The sequence below is a fragment of the Haliotis cracherodii genome, unplaced genomic scaffold (assembly GCF_022045235.1).
Source record: "Haliotis cracherodii isolate W230 unplaced genomic scaffold, xgHalCrac1.p SCAF_6, whole genome shotgun sequence".
NCBI lineage: Eukaryota > Metazoa > Mollusca > Gastropoda > Lepetellida > Haliotidae > Haliotis > Haliotis cracherodii.
In genome coordinates this window covers 48,100,719-48,121,706 of record NW_027266319.1, presented here as the reverse complement: position 1 = coordinate 48,121,706, position 20,988 = coordinate 48,100,719, and the positions used below count along the sequence as shown (strand labels likewise).

Here is a 20,988-nt window from a genome sequence, read left to right as displayed (position 1 = left end):
TGTCCATGTCCACAAAATGTATTATCTGCCTGACTGAAAGACATATGTAAGCCTCATTCATAATTTTATTTAGCTTTAAATGATTAATATTATTCCATTTTAAACAGAAATCCATATATCACGTTGCAAGGTGCGCTATTAACCGGGTAGAAGAAACGAGCTCTTTCATTGGCTGTTGCCGTCACGTGCAGTATCTCACACTCGAGCGGTTTGTGCGAAGCTTCGCTTTGACAGTGGTGCAAGTGTGCGGAATATTTGCGTTATTGTTTTGGAATTACAGTTATTCCTGATTGGCTGATCACAGTAAGTACTGCAAATTCCACGTGTGTCGTTTGCTAGCATGGAGACGTTTGCTAGCGTTTGTAAACAAGCAGAGGTGACAAAGACATGACACATGATCTCAAAATATCGATCACGAAGCACACGTTGAATGACAGATACTGTCTATTATGCAGTAACAGTTAAAGCTGTATGTCGATAGGCCCAGACTGTAACACTCGCAGTTTCATTTATTACAGAAGCAGCAGACGACTAAATTAGACCACGTCTTGTCACTCAATATCTGATAGCCTAAAATATACCTAAATAGGACAGTTTTGCCTCAGTGTCGATGGGCCTATGTCTAACAGGGTTCTTCAAGCTACCCCGTACCGCCGTAGTAATGTGTTAATAAGTCTACACGATACCCATAGTCAGACGGTATGTGGATAAATGAAATGTATTGTGTACATTCTTCTCATATCATTTTATAAATACATAACAGTATGGGGCTGACAGCGAGCTGTTCGGGGTACAGCAAGTAGACCGGTTAAGCCAGGGATGTAGGCCTACAGAATGAAGCCTACGAGGTTCACAGTGTAGCCTAGATTTACCATATTGTTTACAGTTTACACCTGTCAATACCACTGCTGTCACTGTGCAAGCAGATCAAGTTCTTAGCGGAGGGACACTAGTATTCTCATCACCGACTTTTTGTGGAGAGCTTTTCTCATTATCTCGCCTGTAATTTACAGGTGATTAAACTATGGTGTTACCTGTGCAGGCAGCACGACTCGTTAGCAGTTGTCGGTTTTCCTAGATTACACTAGTATTCTGCCCACTATAGCTTCTCCAAATTATTCGCTAAAGGGGGATATTTGCAGATTCTGGTATGCATTACTTCTACTAATGCTAAAAAAACATGTCATAATGTTCAAGCTCTTGCTTTTTTGATTACAGAAGATCGGCATCAACATACTGGGTCAAGAGTTCTTATTCAGATAAATGTTCTTAAAACCATTTTCAGGTGATAAGATACTACAATAATTATAATTTATTAGGGTTATGTCACTTTCTAGTCATTAGCTGCTTTTAATTCTGCTACTTGCAGTGTTACAAGTAAACACTTGCCCCAGGCTTGTTGAAATACGTACTGCTTGGCTATTGATGAATGGCAAGTTTTAATGAGTATTTGGCGACTAAGATTGATACATTAGGGCACAGAGTAGCTATTAATATAAGTTCCAGAACAGACTCCTATCTTTGAATATCCTCTTGGCTGTGGCACTGTAACATGCTCCCCCACATACCACATTACACTTCATCACTTGATGCCTGTGTTATCCCCATGATATGTATGGATTAGCAAACTCGTGTTTGCGTTAGACATTGACACTAGGGCTGGGACGAGTCCAAATTTACTCTCCGGGTGAAACTACCCGGGTGCCCACTGTAGTTACAAAATGTCCATTTGGGGTTATTTGACATTAGCCCTGGCAAATTGTATTTAGATTAACATAAAACGATCTGGTCATGCATACTCTGAAGTTGACTGAAGTTTTATCTTTAGTCAAACATGTAAAAGTCAGAAGGAATGGGTGCATAGTCAGAAAGAAATGTGAACATTAGTAACATGTAGTGTAACCATTGAGAAAATATTTGACATTAAATAATATATCACATGACTAACCATGGGTCCAGATAGTCATGTGGGTACCAGGGTCCTACTCAGGCCCCACCCGTACTCGAGTTACCCATCCCATCCCTCATGGACACTACTCCATTTGACGTGTACTAACTTTTCACTTATTAACCATATGCACCGATCTATGTGTAAGCAGTAGAACGAATCTTGTTAAGTAAATATGAAATGAATATCTTTAATATTGCAGTATTCATAAAGTATTTATCCTTTAAATGTATGGCTCACACCAAGAAGGTCTAGTTATGCATGTGGCCTTGTATCTTTCATGTATGTGTGTTTCCTTGTTATGTTGCAGACATCCTTGTGATGACTTGTCTAAATCAGGGTCAATCATAGTTAATAAATGAATTCAGTCGTAAAACAGCATCTGCTTACTCAAAACCATTCACCTGAGTGCTACGCATGGAAAACATGAAATATTGTCAGACAATGGCAGTTTCTCCACATGCAAGGTATATGAAGGGCTAGTGAATATTGTAAAGGCTAGCTATGTGTAAGTGGGTGCCATCCCTGATCAATAATTTATGAAATACCCAACAGTCTTAAATTATTCTGACTTCTTGTAACAATACCATCTATAGCTCTCTAGACAATGTACTGTTTCTTATATGCCATTTGTTTGTTTGTTGTTTGATGCAGCAATATTCCTGCTATCTGTAAATAATCGAATCTGGAACAGACAAACCAGTAATTGACCACCTGGTCCTGTTAGTCGCCTATTACAAGGTTAGAACTAAACTCAAAAACTTTACTAGCCCGGATAAAGATTAAGTGCCCTTGTAATGTTAAAACAATGGGGAAACTTTGAAATTTGTACTAGCCCCCAGGAATTTGTATGAGCCCGGGTCTTGCAGGCTACTGTTAAGTTCTAAGCCTGTGTTACGACTGCATGGTTGCTGGAGGTAAGTTCTCAACCGTATCTTCATGGGTTGCTCTTTGTTAGTATTAAAATCACTGTGAACTTGTTGAGTGTTTGACCCCCCACCTCGCCCCCACATTAAAGCCCAACACACTACTGGAATCACGGTTGGACATAAATAGCATAACATCCACAGTGCCTCTAGCCAATATGTTTCTGCCTTACTATGTGCCATCTTTGATCTGAAATTTAATCACAAATGAATCGGGGTTGTGATTCACCTGCATAAGGAAAGAATATCAACTTGAGAAATATAAGTACTGTATCGGGATACAAATTGTAAAGCACCTATAGTATCCGGAGGCGCTGTGCAGAGCTGCATCCCTGAGGCACGCGAGAAACCTATGATTGTGGGTTCGAATCCCGATTCGCCCTGATTATGTGTCTAGGTTTGTCAGCACCATACCCTAGATCAGGATACGTATTGTATCACGACCCCACCGTATTGTTATACCTCTACCACGTACATGTCAGTTTTCTGGATGACTTGGTCCCTGACATACTGATGTCCATACACAGACCCTGATTTACTGAGGCAGGGAACACAAGAAGCTGGTGACCACAGGGTGTTGTTGGAGTGTAAATATGTTCTATTGTCATGCCAGAGTGTGTATTTCAGGCATGGGACCACCAGTGTTTTAAAATGCGTGATTCCTGAACATTACCCAGATTGAGTTACTGTTTGGATTACAGTTTACTTAATGCATCAAATCTTCCATAATACTTTGGGCCCTGAATGAACAGCATACAGTCATCATAATGTTATTGATGGTTGACTTGATGTGTTGAAAGTGCTGTTTGGCCAGGAATCAATGCGGTTGCATGATGGGGAGTACTACACAAGACTCTCAATGCTCAGTAGTTTGAGCTTGGTTGCACAATACATCTATGACTACAGAGGACTCTCCTTGGCAATCCTGATTTGCTTGCAGCTCCTGTCCAGCTGAAGTCAATGCCCATACACAAGTAATGTGTACATCAGCTGCATATATTTCAAGAATAAAGGCCCAAAGCAATGTCATCTGTGCTGTTGTTAGCCTTCAATAAAGTGATACCTTATTGACTAAAACATCGAGTCAATCAGTTAAATTTTCTTTGGACAATCAATTTCTGCTCCAGGCATTTAAAGTTCAGCCTTTGTGAACTCTGATTTTCTCCTTTTTACAAGCTCTTATTGTAGGAATTTACAACGTGAAGCTTTGAGTATATTTACTCTTCCATAGTGACACTTGTTACTCAGATTCACAAACGACGTCTCTGAATGTTTACTTTGATGAAATGCAGTTGGGTCAAGCTATCGAATGAAAAGAAACTGTTTGCAATTTGATTATTTTCCAACCTAGATAGACTATACAAATTCTCCAACCTTTTTTACCCCATTTAAATCACTGAAGCGATACCCTCAGGTAGAGATGAGCTGTCCATTGATCCCACTCCAGTTGTAGGAAAATATAAATGATGTGGCCACCATTTTGGACATTCCAACATTGCACCTTGCCGGCGGGTACTGGGCAGTTGTAAGTCTGACTGCTCATTAACTGGAGCTGATGTTCTGTTTGCGCTAAGGAATCATGCACGTTCCACTCATTAGTAACACGTTTACCCTCTATCATTATGAGCTTCGAGGCAGTTTCAGTATTTATCCTTGGATTGGCTTTCTGAGCATAACATTGCTGTAGAAAATCACTACTGGCATTGTTTGGAGTTGCAGTTTCCACGGTAACGAGCTGGTAGCGTTGTAGTGTGTTTTGAGTGAGTCATTGAATTTACTATTGTCAGCATGCAAGAAATGCTGTGAAATATTCATACAAGTGTGGCTGCTTGGTGTGAATGCATGAGTCTGATCATGTAGCCGTCTGCTGACATTACCGTCTGCTCGGAGGTACATTAACCCAGGTAAATATGTGCAACGAGATGCTACCACAGAGGAATGCATTTCTGTCATTGTGGCTAGGTGCTTTTAGTAGAGAACATATCCTATGCTGAAAGCTTAGCTAATCTGTATTACGATAGGTTCAGCGTGAGCACTACTCCAGAGACCACCTCAGCTTGCTCTGTGTGTCTACATGAGGGCATTAATATCACATATTCCACAACAGCAGATTTATTCTGACAGTGTTTCAAACTGGTTGCTGTTTTATGTTCAGGATTAGTTGTTTTTCCTGTATTTCACATGTAGTTTGGATGCTGAAGATGTAGTTTTCCTGTGGTGGTACAAGTCCAGCTTGCAGTGTTTGGTTCATAGTCCTCGATAGACTCTCATAGAATTTACCTGTACGTGCTTGATGAAAAGGTAGTAGCATTTGCTGTGGCAAGTGATGAAATAAAGTGAGAGTGTTGAATGTGTGTTTGTTGGGCCACACATTAGCTAGAAGTTTACTCACTTATTTTAGTAATATTCAAACATTAAGCCATTATGATGAATTCACAGGAATTCACAGGGCATTCTGAATGTACATTTTAGACAACATGGTTGATATATCCATAACATTGTTGCTTGATTCTGTGGACTGCTTCCGGGTTGAACAGATTCTCATGATTTCTCCATTACAGAATTCACCTGTTCATGATTATATTTGGAAACTTATACTCACAACTTGTCGTAGAGCAGTCAACATTATGGCAAGAGTGAGACTGGTTTCTGGACAATATTATTATAAATTGGATTTACAGTCCAATATCAATTAGAAAATTTTGAAACTATGGCTATAAATGTATGGCCACTTGGTCTGTACAGGTTTGTATAACTTACTGTTGGACTGACACAACACTTTGGGTACCCACACTTCAGTGCCAGTGAAAAGTGTTTTTTGGTTTAAATGTTTGCATTCAATTATATTTTACATTCAAGATCAGATGTGTAATGAATTGGATTGATATTCTCAGAAATCGCCTGCTTCCAACTGTGATGATAATTTGGTATTGGTAAAGAAGGATATTGTGAACGTGAGACAATATGCTCACAAAGACAATAATTAATTCATTTATGTTACTTGTTTATTTATGCCAGAGGATGTCAGTAACCAAAATGCATGAACAAATTTCCAATATCAGTCGCTAGTATCTGTATTGAATGAGAATGGAAATTAATAGAAAATGGACCGGAGTATCTCGTCTGTGATTCACTTCTATTTGTGTCGTTACAATTGTGAATAATTGATAACAAACTGTAGCGGAGAGACAATATTGACCAAGCAAAGAAAATGCTCTCAATTTGTAGAAGGACAAAACCCAGGTTATCCTGTGTCATTGTTAACCATAATGGACTTCTTAGTTGGGCTTAGCATCTTGTAGACACAATACTGGCAACCATATTGGATTCATAAACTCTTGGCAAGAGGGATTGTGGTCCCTTCTCGTCATGTAGTTCCCCGATGCTACGGGTGATTTGGGAAGCACTAAGGGTGTATTGATCTGGAGGCACGTTAGTCTGGGTCGCGTCTTTCTTAGTCATAATAGTCACTTCCCTGATCAATACATGTACTGTAATTGATGCTGTGATCCCATCTTAGTGTTGCAGGATTAGTCATGAACCTTCAGTCAGGAGCGTCGGGATCTACACGGTGCTCCGTGGGTAATATTTCCCCACTACGTACTGCAGATACAATGACGATACATGTACTAGCATGGAGGGAAATATTGGTATTGGGTGACTCATCGTGTGTTACATGGGGTATAGATTGGGATACTCATGCTGCATCATTTGTTTGCTGGGACAGTGTTCATGAAGTCTTTTATCTCTTTGAATATCTCTTTAAAAACCTATGTTAATTAAACAAGTAGTTATAAGCACCATATTAGTTTTGGAAATATGAGAAATCTGTTGGGTGTCATCTTGAATACATTTGGTTGTTATGATATGAGCTTGTAAAGTTTGATTTAGAAATGGTCATGGACAACCATTTCTTAAAGTGATGAAAAAAATGTTTGTTATTTAACATTAATAAATTTATAATTTAATTCTGCTGTGAGACTGGAGCTTGAGTTGTGGCTGTGTTTAGGTTTTCCCAGACATGTATTTCATAATTGATTAATCAATGATGGTGGCATAGAGCTGAAGGTAACTAGTGCACCTTGCAGGCTCCTGATCAATATTTAACGGAATCTGCCATCAGTGTCTGTTGGAACAGCTTAATGTTTTACTGGCCTGAAACAAGGCAATAAACTGTACATGTCAGATATATGTGTAGAGCTATTCCCTTTGATCTGGCTCAAGGTGAGATTACTCAATTTGTTTCCATGCCCCCTGACCTGGATGGATCTGGGTGTCCATCAGATGGCAGGCAGGCAGGCCAATATGGTAAAGACTTCAAACGCTCCTTTATACCAGTGCAACAATATGCTTGTATCTGAACATGTTTGTGTCATTGTAATGCACGGTGTTGGGACAGAACATGGTAGGATTTTACTATACTATTGTCATTCAAGAAAGACATCTACAGTTGGGTGACGAAACAATATTAAAAACTTTGATACAAATGTTGCTATTGAATGATATATGCAACACTCTACTTGCATTGTCTGAAGTTTAGATGCAGTTTTTCAGACTAATCCCTGGAAAGAATGCTTTATAAAGAGAATATTTTATTTTTCACAGAAGTTAAGGGAGGATGGTATTGAATGAGGAAGCATGGCTATATTTCTACTCGGCTTATTTTCAATATTTTTTTATATGTAATATAGTAAACAAAAAGGGCGACTATGCTTGTGGTAAGAGACCAGTCAGGGGGTCGGGTGGTCAGGCACGCTGACTTGGTTGATACATGTCATCGTATCCCAATGTAGATCCATGCTCATGGTGTCAATCACTGGATTGTCTGGTCCAGACTCGATTATTTACAGACTGCCATGATATAGCTGGAATACTGCTGAATGTGGTGTTAAACAACGAACAAACATACAGTAAACTATGGTTATAACGAACTCAAAGGGACTGATTTTAGTTTGTAATGATCATAGTTCGTCATAAGCATCTATACAGCAAATGGCCAGGACCAAGAAGTAAGTAAGTTTTATCCATCAGTTCATTAGTAGCGTGTTTGTTATTAACATTGTTTGCTGTACTTGAACAATTGACAACACATCATGTTCATCTACTAATTACAAACTGCTAGTGCTTTAACAACCTTTAATGAAGCAGTGCAAACAGGGCTCCAGTGACTAGAGACACCTACTTACTGTAAGTTTTTGCTCAATGTATTTTTTGTTGTCTGCTTTGGAATATCAATATTAATAATCACATATTTTTTTATTACTCAGATATATATGTATATATAGCACTAATGACATTGATTGTGGAAAAAACTTTGGATTTGAATACTATCGTTTGCCAGATATCTATAATCACTTATGACATTGTTAAGATTTTGATTACTAAGAATATATTATATCATGTTAGCATCATATAGTTGAACTTTATATGATCTATGTTCCATATCATTCATTAACAGTACAGTGGTCACAGTTGGTCACAGCTGCCTGATCCAGGTGTAAATGTAGAAATGTACGTGTGACAATCATTAGGATATAATGCCATGTCTGATTATAACATTCTTCCAAGACGGAGACAAGTGTATTTTGATGGAAGCAGCATGAAGCATATTCAGGGGTATGGGCACAGCATGGCTGTTATTACATGCATTGTGTCCACCACAAAAGCTGATAATATCAGGCTTGGTTAGAATTTAATAGCTTCATTGTCCAAAGGATAGGATAATTGAAATGAAAATAGGTTTCCCTTGCCCAAGGCAGGATGTATGACCCAGGGTGATTTTAGAATAGGACGGAAAATAGATGAAATGTCAGACAGTGGTGGCGGAATTCTGTGGCTGGTGAGAGAAAGTGGGTGGAGAGAGGGGGACCATGTCAACAGTGCTGATAATGAATACCTGTATCAATTTATGAATTCCTGGTGCAAGATGTCGACATAGTGAGACACTAGGGTGTATTTCACTGGATTGTCTGGTCCAGACTTGATTATTTACAGACCACCGTAACATAGCTGGAATATTGCTGAGTGCGACGTTGAATAACAACAAACAAAACTTGGATATATTGGTACATGAAATTCTATATTTGTACATTGTTTTTGATGGTGGCAAAATATTGCATTCTATATGTGGCATTCATGTAAGATTTATCTGATATTTCTATTTGGAAGATAAATACAGTCAATCATGTTATAACTCTTTTATTGTTGGGAGTTCCCATGACTCATTGATATATGGACCAAGGTAGATCCTTCATTTGCAGTTTTCAGGATGTATTTATATTAGGAAATTGTAAATTTTAATTTTATTAGACATTTAAATAATGCAAACATTGTAAGGTAGTTGGTGTTTCTATGTTAGTCTGTATCAGCGTGTGTATCATGATACACAACTGTATCACAGTTTTTCATCAGCCACAGTGTGACTCTATACTGGAAACCTGGGTACAGTCAAGTCCCGTTAATCTGACATGGGTGTATTGAAAATTAAAACATGATAGATAACGATACAAAGATGTTGTAATAAAAAAAGTGAAAAAGTAAATATTCATATTGTTATGTTAGCAAGATAAGTTTTCTAATCATGCAACCTCTGAACCTGAACACAAACCTGCTGTGACAGGCAGTATGACTGGTTCAGAACACTTTAAAAGCATAGTCACAACAGTTGTATGGGGCATGATGTAAGACCTAGGCCCACACAACAGTTGTATGGGACATGATGTAAGGCCCGCCCACGCACACACAACAGTTGTATGGGGCATGATGTAAGACCTAGGCCCACACAACAGTTGTATGGGACATGATGTAAGGCCCACGCACACACAACAGTTGTATGGGACATGATGTAAGGCCTAGGCCCACACAACAGTTGTATGGGACATGATGTAAGGCCTAGGCCCACACAACAGTTGTATGGGACATGATGTAAGGCCTAGGCCCACACAACAGTTGTATGGGACATGATGTAAGACCTAGGCCCACACAACAGTTGTATGGGACATGATGTAAGGCCTAGGCCCACACAACAGTTGTATGAGACATGATGTAAGACCTAGGCCCACACAACAGTTGTATGGTACATGATGTAAGACCTAGGCCCACACAACAGTTGTATGGGACATGATGTAAGGCCTAGGCCCACACAACAGTTGTATGGGACATGATATGAGACCTAGGCCCACACAACAGTTGTATGAGACATGATGTAAGACCTAGGCCCTCACAACAGTTGTATGAGACATGATATGAGACCTAGGCCCACACAACAGTTGTATGGGGCATGATATGAGACCTAGGCCCACACAACAGTTGTATGGGGCATGATATGAGACCTAGGCCCACACAACAGTTGTATGGGGCATGATGTAAGACCTAGGCCCACACAACAGTTGTATGGGGCATGATGTGAGGCCCACGCACACACAACAGTGGTATGGGGCATGATGTGAGGCCCACGCACACACAACAGTTGTATGAGACATGATGTAAGACCTAGGCCCACACAACAGTTGTATGAGACATGATGTAAGACCTAGGCCCTCACAACAGTTGTATGGGACATGATATGAGACCTAGGCCCACACAACAGTTGTATGGGGCATGATGTGAGGCCCACGCACACACAACAGTTGTATGGGGCATGATGTAAGACCTAGGCCCACACAACAGTTGTATGGGGCATGATGTGAGGCCCACGCACACACAACAGTTGTATGGGGCATGATGTAAGACCTAGGCATGCACAACAGTTGTATGGGACATGATGTAAGGCCCACGCACACACAAGAGTTGTATGGGACATGATGTGAGGCCCCCGCACACACAACAGTTGTATGGGACATGATGTGAGGCCCACGCACACACAACAGTTGTATGGGGCATGATGTAAGCACCAGGCGCACACAACAGTTGTATGGGGCATGATGTGAGGCCCACGCACACTCAACAGTTGTACGGGGCATGATGTGAGGCCCACGCACACTCAACAGTTGTATGGGGCATGATGTGAGGCCCACGCACACTCAACAGTTGTATGGGGCATGATGTAAGGCCCACGCACACTCAACAGTTGTATGGGGCATGATGTGAGGCCCATGCACACTCAACAGTTGTATGGGGCATGATGTGAGGCCCACGCACACACAACAGTTGTATGGGACATGATGTAAGGCCCACGCACACACAAGAGTTGTATGGGGCAAGATGTAAGGCCCACGCACACAACAGTTGTATGGGGCATGATGTGAGGCCCACGCACACACAACAGTTGTATGGGGCATGATGTAAGGCCCACGCACACACAACAGTTGTATGGGACATGATGTAAGGCCCACGCACACACAAGAGTTGTATGGGGCATGATGTAAGGCCCACGCACACTCAACAGTTGTATGGGGCATGACGTAAGGCCCACGCACACACAACAGTTGTATGGGGCATGATGTGAGGCCCACGCACACACAAGAGTTGTATGGGGCATGATGTAAGGCCCACGCACACACAACAGTTGTATGGGGCTTGATGTAAGACCTAGGCCCACACAACAGTTGTATGGGGCATGATTGTAGAGTGTTGTGTTGATCTGGAAAGAGGGTACGTGTCCGCTTGTTGACAGACATGTTTTATAGAGTGTTTTGTTGATCTGGAAAGAAGGTACGTGTCCGCCTGATGACAGACATGTTTTGTAGAGTGTTGTGTTGATCTGGAGGGAAGGTAAGTTTTCTAGACAATCCTGATGAATTATCTTGTGCAGTTCTAAAGAAATCTGCAGGATTTATAGATTTGTTTTCATCTGATCTTACTCCAGGTTTCAATCACAGGATGTTTCAGTGCAGCACAAATGTATGTCATTAAATATACATCTAGAAATACATGTATTGATTAGTTCTATCTGACATATATATTCTCATTGCTCAATCGTGTTGTTTTCACGGGACAGTTTAAACAGACATTTCAGTGATAGTGGTATTTGTGCTGGGCATGAGTGATGTTCCCCTTTTGGTAATGTTATGTAAATATTCTCATTTCTGACACAAAATAAATTTATTTTGAACGTGCATTAAACTGAAACTGATAAAAATATTGCAGGGTTTTATCTCCTAAAGGTTGAAAATGCCATTTAACAGTAGGGGTGACTATTGAGCCAAAAAGACTTGCGATATCAATAACTATTGCAAACAACTATTGCAATAACTATTGATATTGAGAGATGTTATTGCAATACTATTGCAATAACTATTGGCAAACATTACTTCATCATTTAAGATAAAATATTTTAACAAACAATAAAACATTTGAAACTTTACCAGTTTTGTTTTATTTTCAAGCAGTAAACAATACCAACCATACCAAAATGTGAAACAAAACCCTTTCATGGAATCATGGTAGAATAAGATCTTATTTCACTGCTGATTTAACTTAACAAAACAATGTTAGCACTAGTTAGCACTATATCAATAATATCAAGTAATCGAGAATCTTCTCCATGTCTTATGCTCTATAAACTTTATGTATTGTGTTTTTCTGTATATCAAAACAATACCTAACAATTAGATTAGAACCTCACTGACACAGAGAATTTCTTTCAGTCAGTCTGTAACAATATATTTCTTTTCTTTGAAAACAGAACCATTTATCACAAACAAAACTTAATAACATAAACAACTTTTAAACTTTGACTAGACCGGTCAGCAGACTTCTGCCATGGCATGAACACTTTGAACAACAAGTTTATCAAAAAGATAAATCTTGAACTCTGACTAGAATTGAGGAAAAGCTCCACATGAGAGTAAATAGCAAACTTAGGTCATTAAGTTACAGTTCCAGCACCTCATATCTCTTGATTTTTTCAATACATGGGAAAACTTACAAGCACTTAACAATTATCAATATTACATTGAAAATGTGCTTTGAACTATAAAACGTTTCCAATTTACATCAAATATATCAAGTCATTAAAAGTGTTTGAGAACAAGAAGTCAAAACAATTAAATCAATAAAATTAAAATGAGCAAAGACAATGTGAAGACATTATGGACTTTGTTTCATAATGAATGTGGATTGTGAAATACCTTTTCACAAGAAATAGAACAATAAAAGGTAGAGCTCACTTACAGTTTAAAAATACTTCTGCCACACACAATACTGAAAGAACACTTAAACTGATATAAAACTTTGTCATCACATTCTTATAACTTCAGAATGTCATGTTTGGAAAGTCAAATACATGTAGCATCAGAACTCATATTCTTCTTCAAAAATAAGAGTTGATCAACATGCTCAGGATTTAATGCAGATCTCCGTGCAGTAACTATGTCTCCAGCAGTTGAAAAAAACCTCTCAGAGGGCACTGATGTAGCCGGTATGGCAAGATATTTCCTTGCTAGGAGTGCCAAGGATGGATATTCTCCTTGCTTTTGGCACCACCATGTGAGTGGGTTCATAGACAAAGGTATTGGTTCTACCTTCTTGTACTTAGTGATTTCTTCCTCCTCTCAAGGGCGGGTTTGGCAGGTTCGGTTTTCACTATGAACACATCACCAAACAAACTTGACATGGCTGTAGGTCTGTCATCACACTATCACTTGTTGCTAAGACACGCTCCTCATCAGAACTTCTGTTTGGTGATTCAATTTTGACTACCGGGGGAAGGTCGACCTCCATGTTATCAGTCTGATTGCCTGAGTTCTCATGTGAGGGAAGATCAGGTAGAGTTGGCAGATCAGGTAATGGCTCACTCTTTACTTCTGCAGGTGCTTTGGCCTTTGTTTCAAAGTGTTCTAGCATTTTGACTGCTTCAAATGTCATAGACTGGTATGCTGCCAACTTCTCGTTGTCCTTTAGGAATGGTACAGACTTAAACCTAGGATCCAAAAGTGTTGCAGTGAGTAAAGTGCTTTTGACTTTTTCATCTACATAGCATCTTCCCAAGTCTTGGGATACAGCTTTCTTGACATCTTTGATGAATTTGGTGTCATCATCATTTGCTGCAAGAGTGTTATTCAACAACTGCTGTTGAAGAGGTAGCAAGATTGAGAGGGTAGGAACCTTCTCCTCACATAGTGCCACTGTGGCAGTTTTCAATGGTGTAAGCACAGACAATAGTTCTTCAACAGCAGTGATGTCTTTGTCGGGCAAATTGGACTCATCACATTTACCTCTCAACTCTTTGGAGGTCATCGAAGCAATGACGGCAGGTTGTTGTTCAAGGAACCTATCTGTCATATCCTCTGCAGAGTTCCATCTTGTTGCACAATCAATGATGAGTTTATGCTTTGGAACTATGCTTTGGTTGAGTGAGAGCTGTTTTTCTGTAAGCAAAGCAGCTGTTGTTGTGCCGCTGTGAAAAAATCCAACAATCTTTCTCATACGGGCAAGTAGTTTTGAAACAGTGTCAATTTTCAAGGCTTTTCGACATGACAAGTTCAGAGTGTGCGCAAAACAGCCAATGTGGTCCTTGAATTCCCCCTCTCGTGCCGCCACATACATGTTCGCTGCATTATCAGTTACAATAATATCTTGTTCAAACTTTAGTATTAGATTTGTTTATTCTTACCTGCAGAACATAATTTTGCAGGTTCCAGTTGTCATCAATCAGAGTTACTGTAAGAGTTAGGTATGACTGTGTTGCACGGTTGGTCCAGCCATCTGTCGTCAGAGATACATGTGTAGCTTTACAAAGGTCAGATGTCACTTGCTTCTTGGTTTGTTCGTATTTCTTTTTCAAAGATATCTCAGAAAAATACTGACGTGAGGGTATTGTATAGGTCGGTTCCAACACTTGAATAAGTTTTCTGAAACCTGGATTACTCACGACACTGAAGGGCCACAAATCCATGATGATGAAATCAAGAATGGCATCGGATATTGCAAGGGCACGATGTGAATTTGCAGGAAGTTTCTTAGAGTTCATTGTGTATGTCAATTGTATTTGTTTTTTCTTTGGTGGCGATGTCTTACCACGTGTTTCGCCGCTGGCACTGGCACACCTTGTTGCACCAGTGGAACAGTGCTTTCTTCGCATGTGATCGTACACATTTGTTGTGTTTCCACTATATCTAAGGATTTTTCCACAAATTCTACAACCAATGCGCTTTTTGTCGACATTGTTGTCCTCTTTAACGAAGCCAAAGTTCGTCCACACTTTTGATTTGGCGGACGGATTTGTGACGTATTCAACTTTTTCTGCCGCCATGATGGAAGGGTTGCTAAGAGACAGGAGGGGCAAATAACTCTAACCGACATACCAGTTTTCAAGCTAAGCACCTACGGTGAATGGTCAGATTGTTCTATACGTAAAAAAATCCTGCATACCACCTGTACCAAAGTGCTACGCTTATGGTTCTTATAATATTAAGTATATATAGAAGTAGCTGCAACTAAAATAATAAGATTGGAATATATTATTTGTGATAAAATAATGATTTCAGACACAATTTCTTCCGACCATTGCATCAAAAAAATTTAAGTTGAATCTTTGGGTACCTTTTAACTTAAACACCGGTAGATTGGGAGGAAACGTGTGAGCAGCTAATTGCTATTTCCGGCTTAGTTTACGAGAAAATATACACATGGTAATCTTAATCGCTGCATAGAAAACAATGTTTTGGAGAACCAAAAATAAATTTTATTGATTTTAAATAATAAATCATCATGTCTACTGATGTTTTATATCAAATTTCATTCTTTTATTGACAAAGTTTGTGATACCTGTTTATTCATCTGAATTCGCTGAAGGGATACGAGGTGTATTGTGCCCTATTCAATCAGAATATATTTTCAACGCATAAAGACAACACTAAAGTGCTACAAAATAAAACAAGTCTGTACACTATCGAAACTATCGATATTGGACACTTACATCGATACTATCGATTGCAAAACGCGACTCACATCGATAAATTTATATCGGGGCACTTACTATTGCAATACATCGATAGTCCAATGTATTGTTACACCCCTATTTAACAGTGAAGTTGCCCATAATGATCTGGGTTAGAATTGGTCCTCAGCAACACCTGCTTGTGGTATGAGGCGACTGACAAGACCAGGTCATCAGGATCGTTGACTTGGTTGATGCATGTCATTGTATCCCTATATTTGCGTAGATAGATTATTCACAGGCCATCGTCATACAGTTGGAATATTGTGAGTGTGATGTAAACAATAAAGAAACAACAACAACAAAAAACTATCAGTCAAGTTAATCATGAAATTTGTCATCATTTATATGATTTACTTGATAACCTTTAGAGATGCAGTTCCAGCGGCTGCCTGGCAAGTCTAGCAAGTTGACTGAGATCCTAAAAGATGATGAGGCTCATGTTGACATCAAGGGGAAGTTTTCTAATATATTTGTGTTCAGATATTTAGTGAAAATATCACGAGGGGAACATGGGGTTTTATGCGTCCTGAGGCGAGTGGTACAAAACCTGACAAGGGACGCACAAAACCTCACGTACCCCATGTGATCCTGCTATAACGAATATATCTTATAGACATGTTTTAATGTGAAACCGTAAAAGAATTAATACAAATTCAAAATTGATAGGAAACAGCTGTTCGATTGATCTGAGGTTAACTTGTGCTATGGAACATGACTTCCATTGACTCAGAAAAATGTGCTGCTTTTTGCCATGAAGAGGAGTATTCAGGATTTATTCTGCCTCTGAGAAATCCACGAGCAGGTTGTATTGCTCGTGGTTGGGTATAGGAGTTTTATTCCCCAGCTGATAAATTTATTACCCTCAAAGGCGGGTTACACAGTATTTTATCAAGATCACGGGGACCAATCAGATCTCATCATTCTGACATGGAGGTAAGATAATACTCCTTGAACTTCGCAAGTGTAGGTGCAGGACATGAGACGTTCGTAGCACTAACATATGGGGATGCTAAGCAATTCAGAACCTGACATAAATTTGATAATTTTGATTAATATGTTAACAAACAGTAAATGCTGTCTGTCTTTTTCAGGCTTTTCTCCAGCAAGACAGTTAAAGTGGAATATATGTGCTTAGATACTCTAGATTTATTCAGGTGAGTGATTGTTATATCAGTGCTCTCAATTAAGAATTGACCTTCACTTTGTGTGAGTTCACTGGAGTATGAACCTTCATACAGTGAGGGCCAAACTGTATGAACGTCGGAGCTTGCGACGACGTTCATACAATGTTTGACCCTCAAACTATGAAGGTTCATTCTCCAATGAACTCACACAAAGTGAAAGTCAATTCTTATAATTTTTTATCACAATTTCTTACCTCAAAGGATGTAGGTCAAGATCTAAACACAATTTTATTTAGTACGTGTGACTTCATGTTTATACTGACAGCCATACAACAACCAGCTATATCGCGGAGTAAAATAGTTCCTCAAAAAGAGAGGTGACATGGGCGTATGGGTGCACAACTTGCTCTCCAGAAACATCTTACGCAGCACTTGTGTTCAAATCATATCCTCATTAGATGAGAAAGGTCTGTTAAGAACTGCCTGAGTAAGTCAGTCACATTGACAGTGCGTCGTAATACATTTACATCAAGTACAAGACGTCAAAATGGCCGACACGATAAACGTGACAGGAGAGAATTCCGAAGTTGTTGATGAACCTTTGGCGGTTATATGTGTTAGTCATCATTGATCAACTGGTCGATCATTGAAAGGTGAATAAAGATGCGTCAAACAGACACAAAGGTAAATTCATAGATTGCTGGAGACGGCCAATGTTAGCCTAGGCACGGATCGAGTCGATACTACGATAGTTTAGATGTGCATTTCTTCGTTTGTTCATTAGGATGGGCTGTAGCGAGGATATTCGTGAACAATCATGCAGTCATGCTCTCTGACATTTCTCAAAGTATACTGAAACGCTGAGACCAAGAATAAAGGTTCTAAATGATCAGAAAGAACGCTTATGCATGTTTTCGTGCTTGGGAATTCCCAGGGGTTTCCCCAGGAATGTGGAAGTAGTCCGTCAGTATTTACGTCATTTCAAGAACACGGTCTCATGAAAAACGTATGAATGTCAAATTGTGTCGTTCATACACTTATGAACGTCAATTTCGCGGTCATGTGACCGACCTCTCGTCCAATGGAAAAGCCGTATATCGTGTTAACTTGAAATAAAAAAATTATTGCATAATGATGTCTCATTTTTAAGTTTTGACTATTCATATTGTTTGAACAATTATTCCTGTTATAGCAGCTGTGCAATGTTGATGCATCAGTGAGGGGAAGAGCAAGATGCTCCCCATGCAGAGTGTACAATTACTGAGTAGCAGGAGCATTGTGTTGGAAGTGTAGACCTCAAACATATTCATATACCAGAAAGGACATTATGTAACATCTGATCAGGCAAATTGTACCAAAGATGGTGGACAGACTCTTTTGGGGTGATGGAAAAATGCTTTCTGGGTGTCATGAAATAGATTGATGACATTATTTTACACATGAAGGCCTAGGTGAGCGTAGATTCCGATTGGTGGTATTGTCATAGTTAACTCACCATCCTCATCAAAGCTTTCACTTCCACATAGTGTCACCTAAGGGCACACTATTTATAATTCCGTCTGTCCTTCCAAGCACATTTTTTGTGTGACCTATAACTTGAAAACTACCACATAGATTCTTTTCTTTCAATATTTTTATTTAATGAAGAAATACAGCTTTTTAAAAAAATTATGCTTAGAACCTTTTTTTTTTACTTAAACATTTGTGTGACCTATATCTTGAGAAGTATTGCATGGGTTCTCTTTCAATTGGGGGTACATGCTCTATACCATTAGGAAAGGTGTAGTGTAAAGTTTGTTTTCAATATTTAGATTTTACTAAGAATTTATATTTTACTTCAACATTTGTGCGACCGACAACTTAAAAAACTCATGATGTCAATCATTTGATTGTCTGGTCCAGACTGGATTATTTACAGACCACCGACATATAGCTGGAATATTGCTGAGTGCGGTATTAAACAACACACAGATAGACAACTTAAAAAAACTACATCATGGATTCTTTTCCAATTTGGGGTACAGTTTCTATGCCAATAGGAGAGATGCAGTTAAAAGTTTGATTTTGAATTGTGGAAAATATTGCTTTTTTCATGTTTTGAACTTAGAAATATGTTGGAGTCGAAGTTGGGGTATAAGTGAGGTCTTGATGAATTTTATGTTTCACGGATTTATTCCACACAAGGTCATTCGAAATAAAAATAAATAACTTTGTCAATCATTTATTTCTTTGAAAGTCATTCTGCTGTAGAGTTATAACGTCAGCTGGCTTCTTGAATCACTGATAGTGATGTAGACATGGAATTTATATGTAACATACTGTATTGTATTAGAGGATCTATATTACTAGTCGGAGACATAATAACAATGAATATTTTCATGTTTCATTTATTTCTTGGACCAGCTGCTTTTCAGTAGGATCGGCGTGCCTTTGAAACAACAAAATCAGCTTGCAGTGATGGATCTACCCCTGGCCTAGTCATTCTTCTAAAAATCTCTATTATATTAGACATATTTCTGACAATGATATATATCTGTCAGAATGATATCAGAACATGAATGTCCCAATTGGACATGCTACATGTGTAATGTGATTGGCCACATTGCTTGTGTCAGGGCAGCTCAGTGGCCATGGATGAGAGTGGGCAGTATGGGAGAAGCCACATCACTGATCACACTTTAATTGAACCACTGCACTTTTGTCCGATTCCACGGCTCCTCTGAGAATGCTGGGGGCATGTTGAGCTCTCCTCCTCCTCCATGTAACAGAGATAATCAGCAGCCGGTACTTAACATGGCTGTCAATTCTCCACAACCAGTTGGTAATCAGCGAAGGGCTACACCAAGGCTTGATTGTCAGCATTGTCTGAACTCATCCAGTACCACCTGGGGCAGAGGTGGATAAGATTTTCACCAGCAGCCATACAAAATTAAGTTGTGTCAATCAGTGATATCTGACTGTAAATAGCAGTCTATTGCCTTGTCTTTGTTGCTACTCATATGCGAGACATGCTACGGCAAGTGATTCATGTTTGGTAAGGTGTTGTCTGGCTCATGATGAGGGTGGTAATGGTCATTTGTGGTGTACCCTCACGACAGGCAGGACTTACCTGGAGGTGAGGTGAGGTGAGGTGAAAAGGGGTTTAACACTTGCACTTATATAGCGACGTGCATGCACGTGTGTGTGGCTGCTTGTACTAGTCTAGACTGATGCCGCTTTATAGTGCTAGCTCACTGAGACACCCTGCCACAGTTTAACATGAATACCCCACTCAGGCACAGTATACTGACTCCAAGCCGACAAGCCCTTGTTTTAGCCCCTTAACGCCGAGCACCAGACAGGGTAACAACAAGAACCATCTTTTAACGTCTATTGGTATGACACAGTCAGGGATCCAAACCCCAGGCCTTCCGCTCTCTGGGCGGACGCTCTACCACTAGACCACGGAGGCGGTTCGGCAGGACTGGATGTCAGAGTCTCTGGATAGAGTACAACAGGAGACATGATGCTGATGAATTAAATTTCAATAATTATTGCAAACAGGTATTAGTGTTCAGTTGAGATAATTGAGCGATAATGGGAGCAATTATCTGTTTGTTTTGAGGTAGATTGATAGAAAGGACCTGTTTGTCCTTTGATGGAAGATAGTGGATGATTAAAAATGTCTGGTATAATGTGATTAAATAACATGAAAAGATGAAAGGTTTGTTTTCTCCACTCTTGAGTAAATACCCAGTGTCTGCACTGTTAAGTTAATTGAGATGTATTGAAACATATACCATGGTTTCTGCAACTAACCCTAACCATGCCACTGTACCTGATTGTGTTTCAAGGTTTGTCAGCACCATGACTGTGGACAATGCTTGTGGGTTTCACCAAAGTCGTAAACGTCTGAGACATGCATCACTTCGGGCTTTCCTCCCACATAAAGCTGACACGCCGGGATGTAACTGGAATGTATTGTTTTTCAAAGCGGTGTTTAGCCCAACTCACTCACTCTCTCCATCCATAGAACATACCACTGTTACAAGGTATGCCACAGGGCACTGCACTAGTCAGTGTAACTCATGCACTGCAGTAATGCAATGTTTCAGCTGGGATATGCAC

General features: G+C 39.6%; 1 protein-coding gene across 3 annotated transcripts in view; it reads left to right on the top strand.

The window, feature by feature from the left end:
- The first annotated feature begins 214 nt into the window (after nt 1–214).
- LOC139445786 (neuroglian-like) overlaps nt 215–20,988 on the top strand; it is a 77,552-nt gene continuing 56,778 nt past the window's right edge. Inside the window, exons 1-2 of one of the 3 annotated variants that reach the window (XM_071227005.1) lie at nt 215–303; nt 16,849–16,911. The gene's annotated coding sequence lies outside the window, so the exon portion shown is untranslated. Of the gene's footprint in view, nt 304–4,718; nt 4,779–16,848; nt 16,912–20,988 lie in introns of those variants that run through there. The other 2 variants (XM_071227006.1, XM_071227007.1) reach the window with 2 other exon arrangements.